We start from the raw sequence: 21047 nt of genomic DNA, 5'->3' as shown, positions 1-21047 counted from the left end.
GCGCGGGCTCTAGGCGCGTGGGCTTCAGTAGTTGTGGTGCACGGGCTCAGTAGTTGTGGCGCACGGGCTTAGTTGCTCTGCGGCACGTGGGATCTTCCCGGACCAGGGCTCGAACCTGCGTCCCCTGCGTTGGCGGGTGGATTCTCAGTCACTGCGCCACCAGGGGCGCCTTTCCCCAAATGGATGTTTTTGAAAAGTACCACCTTCCCCACCGAAGACCCCGAACCCCCCAGGCCTCTCTCACTGCCTGACACAGGCTGTTCCGGAAACAGAAGAGGGCAGTCCCTACCTTGTGAACCGAGGTGATGGCCCCTACACCAAAATAAGGGCATGCAGACAGCTCTGAAAAGAAATCAAATGTGGAGGGGATGTGTGCAGGCATGTGTGTGTTCGTGTGTGTATGTTCAGATGTGTGTACATGTGCGGATGTGTGTGTATGCACACAGGCGTACATGTATGTACCACAAGTACATTTTCATTTTAAATGAAGCTCTTCTAACCGAACCCAGCGGTGTGTTCTAAATGACACCTCGTACTTCATGTGTCAAAGTGACTCAGCTCCACCGAGAGCCAAAGGGAGAAAAATGACACGAGCATCTCAAAAGATCAGGAAGTGTGTTTGGTAAAGTTCAACATCTATTTATTGTTTTGTTAAATCTCTTAAAAACTAGGTATGAAAGGGGATTGGATTATTATACAGAGAAAAATAGAGCTGCATTCCCAGCTCAGGCCAAATGCAAAGATCTAGGGGTTGAGGCCACATCAGCAAGTTTTGGAAATTGATGCGAAAAAGCTGGAGAACCCAACAGAATAAACGAGCAGGCAAATCACTTAGGGGAGAGCCGGTAGGCTAACCCATTCACGAAGAGGTCGACCCAGCCAGGAATCAGATAAACGCAGAATTGGACACACTCAGTGCCCTGCGGGATTGTGGGCTTCTGAGGTCAGCCCAGAGCCGATGCTGGCAGAGCCTGGCCGCCGGAGCAGCTGTGCAGCAGGTCCCAGAGCCCGTGCAGAGCCCAGGCCTGCAGCCCCACTCCCGGGCCCGCACCTCCAGGGTCCTGGGAGCCCCGCCACGGGCGGGCTTGACGTTTGCGGAGTCAGAGCAGCCAGACATCTGCCACCAGGGGAAGGAATGACGGCAGCGGAAGTCGTCCCAGAACACCGGGTGCGGGGAGCGGGGCGGGGGGGGGGGAACGCAGCCACAGGCAGATCGTCACCACAAAGGCCGTGGGAAAGGAGGGAAGTGCAGCCAGAGGCCACATCTGAGCCAAAGCGGCCCTCCTCGCTGCTCGTGGCCTGCATGCTCTATTGTCCCCGCGAGCTTGGAATCTCGGGACCCGTGAGCGCTCACCCGCCGCTCCCGGGAAACACCGGGCTGCTTCCTGCCAGCCTCTCGTCACGGCGTTTTCCCCGATGGGTCAACACAAAAAGACCACTTAGTGAACAGACACCGTCGTTGGCTCGTTAAGCACCGACCCACCGGCAGCGCTGTCCCTCGGCCTGGACGGAGCTCGCCCGGCACACGGGTTCCTCCGCAGGGCACGTCCCGGCCTCCCGCGCTCAGGACTCTGGATGTGACAAGCCCTGGGCCGGGGGCCACGGAAGCCGCAGAATCACCACCGAAAGCACAAGAGCGGAAACGCGGCCCCGAAGGGGCAGGAAGAGGGCTCGCTCACGGGTGAGCAGAAGCGAGAAGGCAGGGCCCGTCGCCGCTGCTCCGTGCACGTCCATCCGCGGACAGCCTTGAAGGCGCCGCGAGCGTTGACGACGGTGGGACAAGCGGGTCTTCGTGAGCAGGCGGGCTCGCCAAGACAGGCTCCGCGAATACCTAAGACCGCCGTCTGTCCAGAACCAGCGCCTCGCCCTGCTCCTGCGAGCCGGCCACACGCGAAGACACAGGCCAGCAGGTGCCCAGGCCGGGGAGGGGCCGGGGGCCGGCATTTGAGGGACATCCCCTTGTCGTTCCGACAGAGACCAGCTGACCGCAACTCAATGGCCTCTGGCCATCGGGCCAGGATCCTGGCTCGGCCGTTCACCCTCCCTGGAGCGCTGCACCCAGGCGCGCCCCACCCGGCCCCCAGGAAGGCGGGGAGATGGGCTACAACAAGGGAAGAAGGAGAGACTGGATATCAGGGGACGGTGAGACCGAAGACAAAAATGAGACAAAATAAAATAAAGTAAAGTAAAATATAAGAGGCAGGCCTTGCACCGACTGGGAAGGAAAAGCTCCTTGAACTGCACGGGAGACTCACTCAGCTCCGCATCCGAGGCTGGAAATGCCATGGGGTGGGGTGCGGGGGCATCGGGGCTGGAAATGCCATGGGGTGGGGCGCGGGGGGCATCCGGGGCTGGAAATGCCATGGGGTGGGACGTGGGGGGCATCCGGGGCTGGAAATGCCATGGGGTGGGGCGCGGGGGCATCTGGGGCTGGAAATGCCATGGGGTGGGGCGCGGGGGGCATCCGGGGCTAGAAATGCCATGGGGTGGGACGCGGGGGGCATCCGGGGCTGGAAATGCCATGGGGTGGGGCGCGGGGGGCATCCGGGGCTGGAAATGCCATGGGGTGGGGCGCAGGGGGCATGTGAGCTGGCCGGGGCGCCAGGAGGGGAGGTGCACAGGAGCGCTTCAAGGGCAGTTCGTTAGTGTCCTTTTTTGTTTAAAAGATCCTCATCAAACACCCGAGCTCCCGAGTTTCGATGTGTAACAGTCTCAGTATCACCATTTTCTAAACTGCCCTTAGTGATTGGGCTTTTGTTTCCTCTTTGAGTCAATGGGTATTTAGGGAAGAAAGAAAGAGATGAGATTTTTCGATGGTGTGAGGATGTTGACTTGTTTCAGCTTCTGTTAGTGACTCCTAGTGTTGTTATACTGCAGCCAGAGACTATAAACGGGGTTCCTTCTGTTTGAGGAATTTCTTGAGATTGTCTTCGTGGGCCACTAGATACCTCCTTTTAGTAAATGTTCCCTAATTGCTTAAAATGAGGGTCTTCTGAATGTAGAGTAGGAAGTTTGATGCATATATACATGTATATGTTAAATTATCTCTGGATAATTTTATTCAAATCCTATGTACACATGTGAATTTTTAGACCCTGATCTGGTCAAAGACTTTCATCACAATTGTGTCCCTATCGTGTTTTCTTTGCTGTTGTTATAAGGGTGCTTTAAATACTTTGATGCTATATTGTTCATCCCATAGAAGTTTATCCCTCCAGTCTCTTCTTCATTGTGGAGTTTACCTCTTGTCAATATAAGTTTACTTTTTCTCCATTCTCATGCTTTCTGCCTTTAATCATACTTGGCCTATGGACATTTGTACAGGCCTGCAGACTCTCCTGCTCCAGACATGGTACCTACCCCCCACCAGGCCGGAGGGTGGCCCAGACGTGGTGACCAGAGAGCGAAGGAGAGGGCGGCCTCCAGCCCGTGCCGAGGCCCACGTGGACGGAAGCAGCCCGGTGAGCGAGGGGCCTGGGAGACCCCACCCCGCTCAAGCCTTTGGATGACGCAGATCCCATCCACGCTTGCTCTGCCTCGCTCTGGCCCAGCCCCGAACCCCCAGCCAAGCTGCCCCCCGACTCCTGCCCCTCAGAAGCCATGAGGTAATGACTGTTTCTCAGGCTGCTCAGTTTGGGGTGATTTATTACACAGAAAAGGATAACGAATCCAGCTTGATAACGTTATTTTACCTGACCTCCCATTATGGCTCAGTGTTTACCCAGCATGGTTTTACTCTCCTTCATTTGTAACCTCTCCCTGAAGTTCATTGCAGGTGCAAACGTCGGCATTCCAGCAGGAAGCAGATGGCGGCCCCAGCACCGACAGAACAGCGGGAAGGAGGACGCGGGCCGACGTGAGCGTGGCGCCTGGCGGCCGAGAACAGGAGCCGCCAGCAGGTCGGGGCAGGCTGCCCAGCACAGCTGTCCCCGGCAACAGCTGCACTAGCAGACGGTCCCCGCTTCGGACGCAGACGCGGCCGTTACGTTTCCACGGGGCGCGTGGCTCATTTACACTGATTGTCATGACATATATTTGCTCTCACATCTACAGTGTTCTTTCAGGTGCTGTTTTTATGCTTGCTTCCTGGTCTCTCTCTGCTTCTGTCTTTTGGCTTAGGAGTTATGGTTTCTTTGCTTTTTTCTCATTCGTGATTCATAAACAGGCATCCTGTGTTTTTATTTTTGTTTATTTTTGCTTTATTTTTATTCTTTTAACTTTTTAAAAATTTTTATTGGAGTATAGTTGATTTACAGTGTTTTAAAATTTATATGTTGGTTATATTTGCATTAAAAACGTGAACTGGATTGGAGGCCGGGGAAGAAGGCTGAGAGCCTGGCGCAGGCTGACCGAGGGGACGAGGACGTGTGCCCCAAGCCCGCGCCCAGCCCCGCCACCTACCTGCCCGAGGCCCCCCACCTCCCCGTGGACTGGCCGCGACCCCTGTGAGAGGGTGTAGGACCCCGGGAGTCCCGTCGGCATGGACACCACTGAGCGCAGGGAAGGGATGTCTCGTGCATGTTTGAGGCAGAAACGCAATGGAGAGGTGGCTACAGAGTCTCCAGGACACCGGCCACACCACCCAGGAAAGGCTGAGGCCCGTCGGCCCAGGGACGGTGGGAGCAGCCGGCAGACCTGCGCCGAGACCGGAGCCGCTCACCCGGCGGCCAAGGCCCCAGCAGGACTGCTGTCAGGACAGGGCTGTTATCCCACCAGGAGGTGCCGGCCGGCCGGAAGCAGCGGGTGCCAGCCGGAGAAACGCCGCGAGAGGGCACTGTCCTCGAGCCCCTCGCGTCCCATCAGCGCTGTGAAAAGAAGGAGCAATGGAACCTGGAAAAAACCCTCCATTTCTCCATTTCTCGATTCTTCTTACCTTGGCTCATTTCTCAGGTGAACATCCTTCAGTAATTTTTTTTTTTAAATAGTAATCTTTTATTTATTTATTTATTTTTCTATATATTTATTTTTGGCTGTGTTGGGTCTTCGGTTCTGTGCGAGGGCTCTCTCCAGTTGTGGCAAGTGGGGGCCACTCTTCATCGCGGTGCGCGGGCCTCTCGCCATCGCGGCCTCTCTTGTTGCGGAGCACAGGCTCCAGTCGCGCAGGCTCAGTAGTTGTGGCTCACGGGCCCAGTTGCTCCGCGGCATGTGGGATCTTCCCAGACCAGGGCTCGAACCCGTGTCCCCTGCATTAGCAGGCAGACTCTCAACCACTGCGCCACCAGGGAAGCCCCCCCTCAGTAATTTTTAAAGGAAGAAGACGTAGGGGGAGGGATTTTTCTCAGGGTCCTTTCATATTTCAGAATGTGTTTCAGTATCTTTACGTTTTGGGAAACAGCTCTGCCTAGAATGATCACGTCATAATCTTGTTTCAAAACCTGACAGCTTATTCAAGGATGAAATTCCTTACGCACAACCCTACCCTGGAGGGAGCCTCCAAGGTGGCCCCCGACGCTCACACCTTCGGTGTGGGCTGGATGTGGGGACCAGAACAACGCCACTTCCGAGATTCGGCCGTAAAAGACTGGCCTCCATCGTGGGGCGCCCCCCTGCCCCTCCGAACTGGCCCACTCACGCCGGGAGAGCGGCTGCCATGCCTGGTGGCGGGGGGAGTCAGGTGAGACCACAGCCCCAGCCAGCAGCTTGACTACAACCTTGTGAGCCCTCAAGCCAGAGGCCCCCAGTTAAGCCACACACAGACTACTGACCCTCAGAAGCCATGAGATCATAAAAAGCTTAAAGCAAACAAGTTTTAGGGGTAATTTGTTATGCAGCAACAGGTAACTAATACACAAAGGAATCCCGAAAACAGCTCCTAGAACTAACAAATAGAGTTAGCAAGGTCACAAGATACAAGGTCGATACACAAAATGCAATTGTATTTCTGTAAACTACTAGTAAACAATTAGAAAATGAAATTTTTTAATCTATTTAAATTAGCACCAAAAATAAAATACATGAGAATAAATTTAACAAAACATGTGCAAGACCTCCACACGGATAACAGAGAGAAATTAAAGGCAAATAAATGGAGACACCGAGTGTGTCTGTGGGTTGGAAAACTCAGTCCCATCAGGATGGAAATTCTCCCAAAACTGGTATATAGATTTAGCACAATCCCAATCAAAATGCCAATGGCATTTTTTGTAAAACACTTTTGAAACCTGGCCTAAAATTTTTGAAAGGACGGGAAAGACTGATGTCAAGACTTACTGCAAAGCTGCAGTGAGACAGACGGACCAACAGACAGCAGGACAGAACAGAGTCCAGAAGTGGACGTGTAGAAACATGGTGCGTTTACTTGTGACAAGACACCAGTGCTTATTAATGGGGGAAGGAAAGTCTTTGGAAAGAGACGGACTCCCCTCCTTCCTCGTAACACACCCCAAATTAACGCAACACAGGTCACAGGTCTAACCCAAAAGCCAAGGCTACTGGTTTAGGAAAAGCACAGGAGAGCTGCTCCTGGACTTTGGGGGTCGTTTACGGATTCACCTTGGTGATTTTGAGGGGGTCCCTTTCCAGAGCTTCTGGGGTGTTATTCAGACACAGGGTACCCTCAAGACGTGTGCAAGCCTTGCCCCCTTCTGTCCTTCTCCTGCCCCCTCTGTAACACTATCATCTGCACTGTTTCCTTCCCGCTCGCTGGGAACCACATGGGCCGCGTGCAACTTGGCTCCGACCATCACTCAGAATTCAGAGGACGCGGGGGACGGGGACCTTCATGTTCGCCCGACTCGGCTGGTCTGTCCCCGTCGCTCTTCCTGCTGAGGTCCCGGGCTCCTCTGGTCTGTTGCAAGGATTTCCTTTGGCCCATCTTCTAGGGCAGGCGGCCGGCGCAACCTTCCCTCGCTTCCCCTGCATCGTGAGGCTGACAGCGCCTTGCTCTCTGCACCTGAGCAAGGGAGGACCCCTCCCGGAAGTGCACCCCCGGGAGGGGAGGCGGCACCTCGCGGAAGACCCCGCAGGCTGGTGACCCCGGCGTCTCCCTGACCCATGAGGAAGTGATTCTGAGACGGGCGCTCCCACATCCAAACGTGCGGGCAACCCACAAGGTCCTGGGAGTGGGGATGGGGCGGTGGGAGGGGGAGGCGATGTGGAGGGCGGGGACACTGCAGAGCACGGGGCCCTCAGCCAGGCTGAGCCCAGACAGGTGGGCTGGGTGGGGAGGCCGGAGAGGACCCGGTGAGGGGGGCCCTTCCTCCCCAGCTGGCTCTGGGGTGGTTCCACCTCACTTGTCCTCTCCCACCCACCGTCCTGTCTCCGCCCCCTTTTCTCTGTCCCCACGTTTCCTTACATTGTATTAAAAAACAAGTCGATGCCTCATAAAAGCCACTGTGTTTTCCAGTAATAGACCACAGCCAAATAACCTTGACCTCAGCTGTTGGGTGAAACAGACCCTCCCGCTGTAGAATGCCCCACAGGACTGGCCCTGCGAGCCTCTGCTCTGTCCCGGAACAAGCGAGGCCTCTCTAGGAGCTGCTTCCACACACGGTGGATCCTCCTTGGTTCCTGCCTCGGTCAGGAATTGCGCTGGCTGCATACACCACCAAAACACCACCACCAACAACAAAAGTGGCTTCGGTAAGTTAGGCGTTCACATGTCTCTCATGAGACAAGAGTTGCAGGTGGCCAACCAGGGAGGTCTGGGTCTCCACAGTCATCGGAGACCCAGGCATCTCTGTCCTGCTCCACCTCCTTGCACATGGCTTTCTGTCTCAAGGTCGCCTCATGGTTCAAACTGTTGCCAGAGCCCCAGCCATCACACCTCTGTTCAGGAAGCAGAAAAAAAGAAACGCAAAGGACAGGGGGTGCTTTTCCCAGGTGAGTCAGCTACTTTTAAGGATCCCTCCCAAAGCTCTGCCCAGCACTTTTACTCACATCTCCTTGGCCAGACCTTCATTATTTGGTCGCACACAGCTGCAAGGAATATCGTGATGAGGGGTCCAGAGAGGATATCTGGCTTGGCCAGGATGACGAGGGCCCAGAAACTTGGGATGCGGGAGCCCTGTGGGGCAAGTCTGCCCCCCAACCCAGCAGAGAGCGAGGACACGGGCCAGGACGAGCCCCACAGAGTTCTGGCCAAGGACACAGACCAGTGCCAACTCCTCCCTGCGGGACTTGGGCGGGACTCATGCCCCCTCCCTGGTTGTCCCAAGGCCCCGCCTCTGCAGCTCTGAGACCCCAGCAGGGTCTTCAGGGACCAGCAGGACCCACGGATTGGGGCAAACTTCTGATCTCGCACCGTCTCTGTCACGGTGCCTGGGGCGAGGTCCAGCCAACCCTCTGCAGTCCACTCACTCAGGACACAGCTCAGCCTTGGGTCGCATTGTCCAGCCCTCGTGACGGTCCAAGCTTGGGCCTGGACGCCTGGACCAGAGGCAGATCTGTCTGGAGTGGCCCTTCAGTGGGGCTCCTTCTCAGCCCCTGCCCATGGCCTGCTCCCCGACCCAGTGGTCCCACAGGATGGCCACGCAGATCCCATCCACGCTTGCCCTGCCTCGCTCTGGCCCAGCCCAGACGCCAGCCCTCGGGGTCTCTGCGTCGGGCACCATGTTTCCAAGCACCTCGAGGGCCCCTGGGAGCCCCTGCCTAGGCCTAGGGTCAGCAGGCAGCACCCTAGCCCCGGAGGGCCCAGGAGAGGGGCCAGCCAGGAGGTCCTACCCCCTCCTCGGCAGGTCAGCAGGAGCCTGCAGGAGAGGCCTGGAGAGGAGTCGTGCTTTGCCTGAGCCCCTCACCCCAAGCCGAAGAGGAGGCCCCACGTCACCCCGCGGTACCGATGAGGAAACCGAGGCACAGAGCACAGAGGTGAGCTGCCCTGGCCACGTAGCTGGACGGCCTCCCGCCGTGGCCACCAGCCCGGCATCCCTTCCCCGCCCTGAGAAGCATGGGGTAAGGCAAGTCCAGCTCTCGGGACTGGCGGTGACCGGGCCTGGGAGCCCCGGCTGCAGGGCGGGGGTGCGTGGCTACAGGCGGATCCCAGCCTCTACCCCCAGCTCCAGGGGACTGGCCGAGCTCTCCGGGACGTGCTGGTCAGAGCTTTCCAGGGATGAGGCCCCCGCCCTACCCTCCCGCGGAGGGGCGGCCTCGGTGCCAGCAAGGGCGGGCGTCTAGCTGCTCCCGCCCCACCCCACGGACAGCAGCTGGAGGGCCGGTGGCCGCGCTCTCCCAAAGATGCTCCCGTCCGCCAGTTTCCCGGAGTCCACTTGGCCGCCCACCTTCCCCGGCGCCCGAGGCCCACCGGCCCCTCCCGCAGCGGGTGTTGGCTGCGCCAGTGACCTTGTGATAACCCGAGTGCCATCCGTCAGCGGCCGGCCGCCAGGCTCCGGAACACTGCGGCAGCTCATCTGAATTCAAATTACCCCGGGAGACGCGCGCCGTGCCAGCCATAACTCAGCGCGGCTGGAGGAGCGCGGCCGCTGCAGATTGGACATTACCATACATTCCTGGGGCGGCGGACAGGGCTGCTAATGAAAATATCAATCAAAAACTCAGCTGACTTAATGGTCAATTTAAATTAATTAATTGGGGAGGAGAAAAAAGTCGAGGGGGCGGCGCTGACGGGCTCCGTCGCCGGTGGCCGCTGAGAAGCTTGGTGCCCGACTGGGTACAGCCCCCGGCCCGGCAGACGGGGTGTCCCCTCCCAGGGACCCCAGGACACCCGAGGACCCAGGGAAGGGGTGCGAGGCCCAGCCTCCCTGCCTCGGCAGCTCCCGGCCAGCTGCGGGCAGCCTGTCCGACTGTCCGGATCCCTGTCTGCAGGGGTAGCCAGTCGCCTCCTGCCGGGTGCCCCCTGGTCACCAAGGAGCAGAGAAACCCCTTTGCCCAGCGGGACGGGGAGCGGCTGGCAGGGCGAGGGCGGGTGAGCCACCGTCCGCTCACGTCTCCGCCTGGACGCCCGCCCACCCGCTCAGGCCTCATCTCCCTGTCCATGAAAGGGGGTGGCGGCAACCCCCGCCCAGGGTGCTGCAGGCCGGGTCGCCCCAAGGCCCCTCGGGAGGGTCAGTGAATTGTCCTCCACATGCAAAGAGAGAGGGCAGGTCCCCAGGGCGCAGCCCCGCTACGGCCAGGCAGCTGGAGTACAAGCTGTACGGTGTCCCTCTCAGCCGTGTGGCACCGGGAAAAGCTTCCAAGGCCCCAGGTGACAGGGGAGCAGGGCTCGAGGGACCCGCAGGGACCCGCCACGCAGTGAGGGAATGGAGCTTGACAGGCAGACGCCACGGCCCAGGGGCACCGGCAAACCGTTCAGCTGCCAGAGGGGGGTCTGGGGGAATCGGGATTCCGGGCAGGACCCTCAGGGAGACGCCCACCGCAGACCCCGCAGACGGGACATTTTACATCCTCAGAAGCCCTCCAAAAAGGAGGGAGGTGACAGAGCCAGGCTGGCCTGGCCCCCCGGCCCCGCTGCAGGACACCGGCCGTCTGCGGACCTCTCCAAGGGAAGGCTGGCCCCGGGGTTGGGTCCCAGATGCCAGGCGGAACATTCCCTGCCATGGGCTCTCACCCAGCGCCTTTCCTGCAGGAACCGCTCGGGGACATCGCCCACGGCTGAGAGGAGCCCACTGTCCAGGGTCTCAGCGCGTGCGGTCAGGGCCGGGGAGCCCGAGGCGACGCAGGGATTGGAGAGGAGGTGGGATGCTGGCTGGGGCCTGGGGGGGGAGCGCAGTGAGGAGGGGGCAGGACACTCAGAGGCAGCCAGGAGGCTGTCAGTGCCAAGTTCAAGTGATTTCACAGGAGCGGGGTGGGCAAGTCAGGGTGAGACGCGATGGGGAGGGCTGGGTGGGCACCTCGGGCTGGGCACTGGGGACCCGTGGGGGCTATCTCTGGGCTTCGGGTTCTGGTGGTGTGTGGGGTCAGCACTGGGGCACCACTAGGGTTCTGGGGAGGCCCGGACAGTCACCCCCACCCAGCCCACCTTCAAGGGGAGGGCCCGCTGCCTCTCCCGGGCCTGGTGCAGGAGGGGGGCCTCACGTCTCCCAGCCACTTCTGCCCGTGGACTGTTAGGCCCCAAGCTCCCGAGGGTCCCCCCCGACCCAGCTGTTACCTCTCGCCCCACCAGGCCTCCTGCTCAGTGCCCGGCCAGGAAGCCACCCCAGCCTGCCCTGTATGCCCAGCCACCCAGGTCCCCATGGGCCAAGTACCACCTGACCCAGCAGGTGGAGGGGACACAAGCTCCACCTTTGACCCCAGGGCACTGCCGAGACCACGGCAGCTGCTCAGCAGTTGGCACTGTTCTTGACTAATTCCCACCATCGGTGACAGTTGGTTCAGGTGAAATGTCTGCAGGTGCACGTTTCCCAGGAGAGGTACGTGCCAACATCACTTCTCCAATAACTGCAGGATCAATGGTACCAGGGGCCCCAGACCGAGGGACCCTGAGGGGCCCACCCAGCTCTCCGCCCCTCCCATCCACCCCCATCGGGCCTGGGTCCCGTCCTACTTGTCCTCCCATCACCTGTGCCAGACTCACTGGCCAGACAGAGCCAGGGTCTAGGCCGGGCTGAGCAGCCAAGAGCTGCAGCCAGGCCGAGGCCGGGACGTGGAGAGAGGGGGAGTGGGGGAGGGAGCCCAGGAAAAGGGGGTCTCAGGCCCTCACCCTTCGGGCGCCGGTCCCAGCAGCAGTCCCTCCCAGGGTCTCCACTCAGTGGGGTGGCTCCTCCCAAGGTCACGCAGCAGGTTGGTGGGAGCCTGGGGCTTGAACCTCAATTTCCCCGGGCTCCCGCTGGCAACCCACCCGCCGTGGAGAGGCCCCTGTGGGATTCGGCTGTGTGAGCTCTGTGGCCTTGAGTCCCGCACCCTCTCTGGGCACAGAGCCCCATCTGTAAATTGCAGTGTCCAGTGACCAGCGCTGGATTCAGTAAGCCCTGGGGCACACAGCCACTGGGGCCACACCCACAGCCACCTGGCCACGCCCACAGCCACTGGGGCCACACCCACAGCCACCTGGCCACGCCCACAGCCACTGGGGGCCACAGCCACTGGGGCCACACCCACAGCCACTGGGGCCACACCCACAGTTCACCCTGCCCCATCCGACCCTGGGCTCCTGCACTCCTGACAAGCCTCCTGGATGGCTGGACTCCCTGGGGTGGGGGCATCTCATCTTGTCCACACTCCCCAGGGTGCCCAGCGCTCTTTGGGGAATGGCATTGATCCCCTTCCTGGACCCAGCCCTCTCTGGGAAGTAGAATGAGCCACCAGAAGCCCTGAGGACACTGAAGTGGGGGGACTGACAGGGGGACACCATCGCCACCACACCTGGGGCCCCAGGGTCTGCGCCACCTCCACTCCCACCCCAGGTTTCAGATCACCCTCCACCCCCCACCCCCCACCCACCCCCGCAGGCTTGCCCACATGCCGGGCGGGCTGAGGTCTCAGCCACTGCCAGGGGCAATCTTTGCTGCCACCCAGCGACCGCCAGGGGCAGTGCAGGTGGAGCCTCCGGCCACCGCAGGACCACCCAGCCACAGGGTGAGTGACCAGGGGCCTCCAGGAGCCGGCCAGTGGAAACAGAGCCCCTCTTTGGGCCTGGACCGTGCACCCCAGAGGCCCAGCCAGAGGGCAGCTGGGGACCAAGGGGGTGGGGCTGAGTTCTGGGCAGAGCAGCCACTGCCTCGGTCTAGGGCCACCTGGCCCCGCCAGCTGTGGGGAGAAGGTGAGCATCCAGCCTCCAATTCCTGCACGAGCGTCCCGGTCGCCCCGTGAGGCCAGGACCCCTAGCGCCACACGCTGGGAGCGTCCGGCGTCTGGACCCTCAGGCTTCAAGTTGAGAAACAGGCCTCGATCCAAGACCCCCGGCCAGCTTGAGCAGCCACACTGCGATGCCCACGCGCAGCTGCTCCCCTCGGGCCCTCGGCCCCAGTCCACACCCTCAGGAGGATGGGGAGGGAGGCGCTCCCGCCGGCCCCGGCCTGTGATCCCAGCTGCTCTGGGCCCACCCGCATCCAAGCGTGAGCAGTTGGGGCATCACCGGCTGCCCGGTGAGCATCTCAGGGGCCATTTGCGGCAGAACCCTGGCTGGGAGGGGCCTTGTATGGCTGCAGAGCCCCAGGGCAGCTCTGCCCCTCCCTGCCCTGGTCTGGGGTCTCTGAGCCGGCTCCGGAGGGCTGCGGAGGGCAGGTGGGATGGGCCGGGGAGCCCTAGGCGGCACACACTGCCTGGCAAGGTGAGGCCCAGCCTCTCCCTCCCTCACCCGTGAAGGGACAAAGCCCCCCAGGCCACAGGCTCCACCCCCCAGAGGCCCCTCTGTGCACTGGCCTGTCACCCGTCAGGTCCACCTGCAGTCTCCCCCCGCAGCCCCTGCAGCGTGGCCTTGGCCCAGCGTGGAGAACCGCCCGGGCCCGGCACAGAGCGGACCCTTGGCAGACGGGAGCCTGACGCCCAGGGCAGCCCTGCCCACACCCGGCTTTCATGGAGGGCATACTGGGGGCTCCCAGAGCAAGTGTCTCAGGCCCAAGCCAGCCCCTCGGGAAGGGGGAGCCAGCCCTGAGTCCCTGGTAGTCCCAGGGTTGCCGTGGCTGTCCTCACCACACAGACCCACCTGGGCCACCCAAGGCAGCTCTGAGATCAGGGCTCCCCCCCCCCACAAAGGCCAAAACCACGACAGAGGGGCGAAAACCGCGGCCGCTCGACACCCTGCCCCGGTCAGTCCGCCTCGCCCTCACACCCCGGGTCCATTCAGACAGAGGAGGTACCATGCTGCAAGGAGAAGCCAGGCCCTGGGCCTGGGTGAGGACCCCCTGCCCCCTGTGTCCCCAGCGCCCCTGAAGGAGGAGGCCTTGGTATCTGTTAATGGACAGGGTGTCCTGCCGCCCGCCTGCCGGGGCTGGTGGAGGTCTGTGCCAGGACAGCAGGACAGAGGACCCGCGCCTCGCGCACAAGCGCATCAGCTGCCCCTGCCAGCCGCCCTGAGCCGAGCTGCACCCACGAGGCGGGCGCACAGCAGTCTGGCCGCACTCCCAGGAAGCCAGGAGAATGGGCGCAGATCCCCATTGGACAGATGCTACGCTGGGGCCCAAAGAACTGGGGCTCCCGGGAGACACACTGCAGCTCCAGGCCAGGCCCCGGACCTCCCGACCCCGGTCCAGCACCCTGTGTCCTTCTGTCGACGGCGAGCACCACCTCCAGGCCAGCGGCGGCCACGCATCCAGCCAGGCGTCGGCGGCGGGGCTGGGTGGCTGGGAGAACTGGGCACTGACCGCGGGGTCCGCAGATTCCACGAAGCGCCAGAGGCGGCATTTCCCTCTTGCGGGCCCGACAGCCTCTGCCGCCCCTGCTCACCTCTGCCGCCTGATGCGCTGCGCTTCGGAAACAGCAAGACGCTGGGTTTGGCCCGAGGGCTGCCGGTTGCCGAGCCTTGATCACGTGGGGACGCTCAGCCCAGAACCCATCCCCCGCCTCCCGAGGTCTCTTCCTCTCCCGCACGAAGGGCCCTGATGTATACGATTCCATTTCCGTGAAATGTCCAGAATAGGTAAATCCACCGAAACAGAGCAGGCTGGTGGGGTGATGGCCAAGGGTAGGGGGTTTCTCTGGGGCCATGGGGTGAAATGCCTCGGAACTGGATGGAGATGGTGCCTGCACAACCCTGTCAATCTAGTAACTGCCACTTTAAACTGGTTAATTTTATGTCACGTGAATTTCACCTCAAAGCAAGTTTTAAAAAGACAATTAGATTGGAAGGATACAGAGACGATTAGCATGGTCCCTGTGCAAGAATGACTCGCAAATTCGTGAAGCGTTCCATATTTAAAAGAAAAAAGACAATGAGATAACTTGGATGTATAGTAATAAATGAAATTAATACCTAAGTCAATAAATCTCATACACTAACAGTAAAAAGATGTTTGCAATTAATCAGGTAAGACTTTTAAAATAATACCGGAGAGGGAAGGCTTTGGTCCTGTGGCCGCTGCATCTGCCTGGCCCCAGCTCCCCTCCAGCCCCCTCACCTGTGCCCGCCCACCTGTGCCTGCCTGGGCTCCCCACAGCCTTGCCCCAGGGAGCTCCTGGCTGTGCAGGTGCGGACAACATGACCCTCCCGCACGGCGGCACCCACAGCAAGCGTCTCTGTCACCCCACACGTCCCAGGTCTCGCCCCGGGAGCGGCAGGGCTGGTGTTCATCCCAGGTACCGCAGCACGCTCTCTCCCTGCAATGCCGTGGGGTCTCATTTGTCATCTGTCACTGTGGTTTCTTGTTCCGGGAGCGAGTTCCCAGCTGAAGGGGAGCTCCCTGGGGAGGGGTCCCAGCACGGGGCACATGCAGGACCCAGAGAAAGTTCCCCTAAGCTGAAAGGGCATTAACTGAGCAGAGAGCGGCCTCTGAGACAGCCCATGACCCCCGCCTCCTGGGTTCACGCCGACCATGGGCCGCACCCACACTTCCATCAGGCTCCGCAGACGTTGGGTGTGCTGTGGCTAGCTGGCCCGCCGAGGGAAGCCGGCTGCTTGCAAGTTTCCTTGGAGAAGCCCCGGCGGCAGGACCGAGGGTGACCCCGAGGAAACGTGTGCTGTGCAAAGGGCAAGGAAGAGCCATCGGGGTGGGACATATGTGGGGACACCCAGAGCCACTGACAGCACATGACAGGACTGTCAACGTCCTGTGGGTAAAACGAGGCTGCCCGTGCACAAGAGGAGGACAGAAAGCCAAGAGGGCAGGGCCAGAATTAAAGTGACCAAGGTCCTGGTGTTGGGGGGAGGCAAAGACCTGGGTGAGCTTCAGACTTTGCGAGGTAAGGAAGCTCATTGTGACGGCGGGGCACCCACTCACAGAGCAGAAACAGAACTCATAACGTCACGACCAGGAGAGGGAGAAGCCACAGAATCCAGTGACAGAAGACTTACAATAAGTGAAAAAACGCCTACTTCTCCAGGTAAAGCTGGAGGTGGGATTAAGAAAACCACTCTGGTCTGTTCACCAAAGACCTAACATACAAGGCTACTGAAAGATTTAACACAAAAGGATGTAAAAATATACACCCAGTGACGTCCGCTTCTGGTCAGAATGCAGAGGATGTTGAAACCCTCAGCTCCCGACAAGAAAACTCATCACATTAAAGCCAGGGATGTGGGAAAAGCAGTGCCTGCAGGGCAGCCTGAAGAATTGAGTTGCACAGAGATTCGAGCCTCTCCTCACGGGCACCCGGGGTGGGCACCTGTCTGGAATGGTGGGGGGTCAGCGGGCTCGGTCCACAGTCCAAACTCTCAAGTGTCTAACAGGCATGGAGCTGGAGGCCCAGAGGGCAGAAGACAGAAGACTACAGAAAAAAATCTAACAACCCACTGAGTTCAGAAGCTGGCTGAAACAGCAGCAACCATGTAAGATAAATACAAAGAAAAACCATTCCTAGATGTGGCCAACTGCTGAAAACCAAAACTAAAGAGAAAATCTCAAACACTTCCGGAAAAAAAAAAATAAAAGACACATCACTTACAGGGATTCAACAATAAAATCACTTCTGACCTCTCACCAAAAACTATGCAAGCCCGAAGACAATGGAATTGTTTCTTTAAAGAAGGAACGAGACAAACTAGAATTCCATGTGTGGCAAAACTATCCTTCAAAAATTAAGGCGAGGGCTTCCCTGGTGGCGCAGTGGTTGAGAGTCTGCCTGCCAATGCGGGGGACGCGGGTTCGAGCCCTGGTCTGGGAAGATCCCACGTGCCGCAGAGCAGCTGGGCCCGTGAGCCACAACTGCTGAGCCTGCGCATCTGGAGCCTGTGCTCCGCAACAAGAGAGGCCGCGACAGTGAGAGGCCCGCGCACCGCGATGAAGAGTGGCCCCCCACTTACCGCAACTAGAGAAAGCCCTCGCACAGAAACGAGGACCCAGCACAGCCAAACATAAATAAATAAATAAATAAATAAATAAATAAATAAATAAATAAATAATGCAACTGCAGAAAAAAAAAAAAACTTAAAAAAAAAAAAATTAAGGCGAAATGAAGATATTTTCAGATAAATGAAAGCTGAGCCATCATACCCAATTACAATACATGCTAAAGGGGGGTTTTCAGGCTGAAGACAAATGATATCCAGTGGAAACTCAGATCTGCTGGAAGGAATGAAGGGCATCAAAAATGGTAAACATGGCGACCAAAAGAAAGACATTATAGCTATTTTAACATTACACAAATAGAATTTAATCAAAATTATCAGTAGAGACAAAGAGGGTTAACTTGCAACCATAAAAGATTCAACTCAACAGAAATATATAATTCTAAACGTGAATGCGCCTACAAAACTACAAGGAGAAATAGACAATTTGGCCATCATAGAATCTAACACAGCTATCAATACTTGATATATCAGGTAGACAAAAAAATTCAGTAAGGATAAAGATTCGTACAATAAACCTAGATCTCACAGACATATATGGAACACTACACCTTCAGAATATATATTCTTTTCAAGCACAGGTGGAATATCTATAAAAATTGGCCATATGTCAGGCCATAAACTTCCAGCAAATTTCCTACTATGATGCAGGTAAGTTAAATACAACATAACAGAAAACAAACAAACTCCACAGGCACCACCTCACCCCATGAGGATGGCTACTATCCAAAACAACAGAAAACAACAAGCGTCAGCCAGGATGTGGAGAAACTGGAGCCCTGTGCAAGGCTGGCCGAACGTGAAACGGCGCAGCTGCTGGAGAACAGTGTGGAGGTTCCTCAAAAAACTAAACAGTCACCACTGGACCCAGCAATTCCATTTCTGGTCTCATGCTCAAAAGAACTGAAAGCAGGGTCTCAGTGGGGTATTTGTACCCCCATGTTCATAGCAGCGTTATTCACAACAGGCAAGAGGTAGACGCAACCCAAGCGTCCATCCACACAGTGGAATGTTATTCAGCCTTAAAAAGGAAGGAGATTCTGACACCTGCTACAACATGGATGAACCTTGAGGGCATTTAAGTGACATAAGTCAGTTAAAAAAAAATACTGTGTGATCCCACTTATATGAGTACCTAAAGGAGTCAAATCCATAGAGACAGAAAGCAGATGAGGGGGATCCAGGGGAGGGGGACGGAAGGTTAGTGTTTAATGGGTGCAGAGCTCAGTTTGGGAAGATGGAAAAGTTCTGGAGAAGGATGGTGACGGCTGCACAGCAACGTGATGTACTTAATGCCACTGAACTGTGCACTTAAAAACAGGAGTAGAGTCATGGATGTAGAAAACAAACTTATGGTTACCAGGGGGTAAGGGGGGGAGGGATAAATTGGGAGACTGGGATGGGCATAGACACACTACTATATATAAAATAGGTAACTCATAAGGGCCTACTGTAGAGCACAGGGAACTCTACTAAATACTCTGTAATGGCCTATATGGGGAAAGAATCTAAAAAAGAGTGGATATATGTATAGGTATAACCGATTCACTTTGCTGGACACCTGAAACTAATACAACATTGTAAATCAACTATACCCCAATAAAAAAATTTTTTTAATGGTTAACGTGGTAAATGTTATGTTATATGTATTTCACCACAATAAAAAAAAAATTGGAGACAGGGTCTTTAAAGAGGTGAATAATGTAAAATGAGGTCCCAAGGGTGGGCCCTGATCCAATCTGACTGGTGTCCTTATAGGAGGAGGAGATTAGAACACAGACACACACAGAGGGACGACCATGTGAGGACACAGGGAGGAGATGGCCATCTGCACGCCCAGGAGAGGCCGCCTCAGGAGGACCCAGCCCCACGCACACCCTGAAATGGGACTTGCAGCCCCCAGGACCGTGGGGAGCAAATGCCTGTTGTCTGAGGCCCCCCAACGCACCACCCCCCAAGTCTGTGGTATTTGTTGCAGCAGCCCTAGAAAACTCATGTACAGATTAAAGTAGAAACATCGTATGATCATCTCAACAGACGAATAAACGAAAATTCAACATTCGTTCATGATTTTTTATCATTAGCAAACTAGGAATAAAATTGGACTTTCTGTGAATCTCCCGGGTCTTCCCCGCGCTCTGCTCCTTGTCTTCGGGGGTGGAGGGAGGACCTGGGGCCACAGGACGAGCCCCACCCTCTGCCACCAGCACAAGGATCCCCAACAAGCCCTTCCCAGGTCGCCCGCTGGGGGGCCTCCAAGGTGTCTTTTCAGCCTGTTAACAAGCAGTCCTGGCCGTCGAGACCCACCAAGGGGCGCGAGATCAGGGATGTCGCCGTGAGCATCTGGGGAACCCAGCTCCAGCGACCAGACCTCAGCCAGAGAGACCCAGGACCGGGTGGACAAAACTGGAAGGTGGACGAGGCCTGAGTCCCCTCCTGGACGCCCTTGACTGGACAGCCCTCGCCCGGCCAGAAACCACAGAACATTCCCCACACGTGTGCATGCACACACATGCAGGTGGGCACAGCCCCACACGTGCATATACACACCCGTGCATGCACACACACATTACACATGTATACGGCCATACAAGGGCAGGCACACAAACCCATGCGTGCACATACACACATGTGGGCCCACAGGTGCACACATGCAGGTGCACGCAGGTTCATGTGTGGGCACGTGGGTGTGCACACTTGCATATGTGTGCACGTAGGTACACACATGCACACACATGCACGCATGCCTCACCACATTCCAAACGGTGAAACATTTATAGGCCTCATTATTTAAACCAATGCAGTGAAACTAAAAATTGCTAAAAGGATCTAAAAAAGAAGCCAGATGATTTGGAAATTCAAAGCTACTCTCCTAAATAACTCCTAGGTCAGAGAGCAAATGAAAGTTGCTGTGACAGACGATTTTACAAGTGTTGGGAGAGAGACTGCACATCCCCGGGGCCAGCTTCAGGAGGGGTTGTCAGAGAATTCACAACCTTAAATGTTTTTATTACTGAGCGAGAGAGACTGAAAATAAATGAACTAAACATTCGACACAAGGAGGGAAAACAGAACAATAAAGTAAATCCACGGGAGGCAGGAGCGAGGAGTACAGATAAAGGCGAATTAATGAATTGGAAACAAGAAAAATGGGGGAACTCATCAGTAAATCCAAGCGCTGGTTCCTCAAAATAAATAAATAAAATAAACAAACGTCTGACCGGGCTAATCAACAGAGCGAGAGAACCCAGACACCGTGCGGGCCCAGAAGAGGGGACCAGAGAGCCGGGATTAAAAGTGACAGGTTAGTACATGGGATATTCTTGATGAAACTGACAACATTCTAAGACAATATAAATTACCAAAATCAACTTTAATAGGTTTTTAAAAGCTATATCCACAGCTGCAGAAAAATAGAAAAAGGTGCATGACGGGCAGCCACCTCCCCTCCCACTCGACACCAGGGCAGAGGCCCCCAGTCGGGAAGTCCATGGGCTGCGGGCACCTCGGGAGGGGGGCCCGGCTGAGCACTGGTCGGGGGAGGGGGTCAAGGTCAGGGGGCCCGGGGAAAGGTAGGAGGGGCTTGGCGTCTACGGGCTGGTGGCCCCTGTGAGGGGACCAGGGCCCTCTCCCTGCTGTCCGGAGGCCTGGGGTGGAGGCCAGGAGACGGACCCTGCTTGCCCTCGACCCTGACCACTCTGACCCTTGACCCTGACCACCGCTGAGCTCCACCCCACCCCCACCATCCCTCCACGCCGTCATGTCAGGGTCTCCCTGGCCACACTCGATTCTCGGGGGCGTGTCTTCTCCAACTGGAATCTCCTCCATCTTGTGTATTTTGTAGGATTTGCCCAAAGTCGTCTGGGGTGGGTGTGGTCTTTGCAGGAAAATGTTGAGCCACGGCCCTTTTTGTTCAGTGGTTGCAGGACTACCCCTGGGTTCTGACTTCCGGCACCAGTTTCTGCACTATTTTCCCGGGAATTTGCCCTTTCCTCTCTGCTGCCCACCTCGCCCTCTCACCATCGTCAGGGTCCCTGCTGCCCTCAGGCTTTGTCCTCTTGTCGCCCCTGACTGTCCCTCTGGGCTCCGCCCCGCTCGGCCCGTCACCTGAGTCCATCAGAGGCAAGACTCCGAGCCTCCTCGCCCTGGCTCTGTCCGCTTCCTTCGTTTCTGCTCTTATTTTATTATCGCTTCCCTTCTTCTTTCTTTGACT

At 57.4% G+C, this 21047-nt stretch overlaps 1 pseudogene; it reads left to right on the top strand.

The window, feature by feature from the left end:
- The first annotated feature begins 14653 nt into the window (after positions 1 to 14653).
- On the top strand, positions 14654 to 14749 carry LOC137764539 (U6 spliceosomal RNA; annotated as a pseudogene).
- The last annotated feature ends 6298 nt before the right edge of the window (positions 14750 to 21047 follow it).

This window comes from Eschrichtius robustus, chromosome 4 (assembly GCF_028021215.1).
Source record: "Eschrichtius robustus isolate mEscRob2 chromosome 4, mEscRob2.pri, whole genome shotgun sequence".
Taxonomy (NCBI): Eukaryota; Metazoa; Chordata; class Mammalia; order Artiodactyla; family Eschrichtiidae; genus Eschrichtius; species Eschrichtius robustus.
Note: the sequence above shows the minus strand (reverse complement) of the source record. Positions and strands in the feature narration are given on the sequence as shown.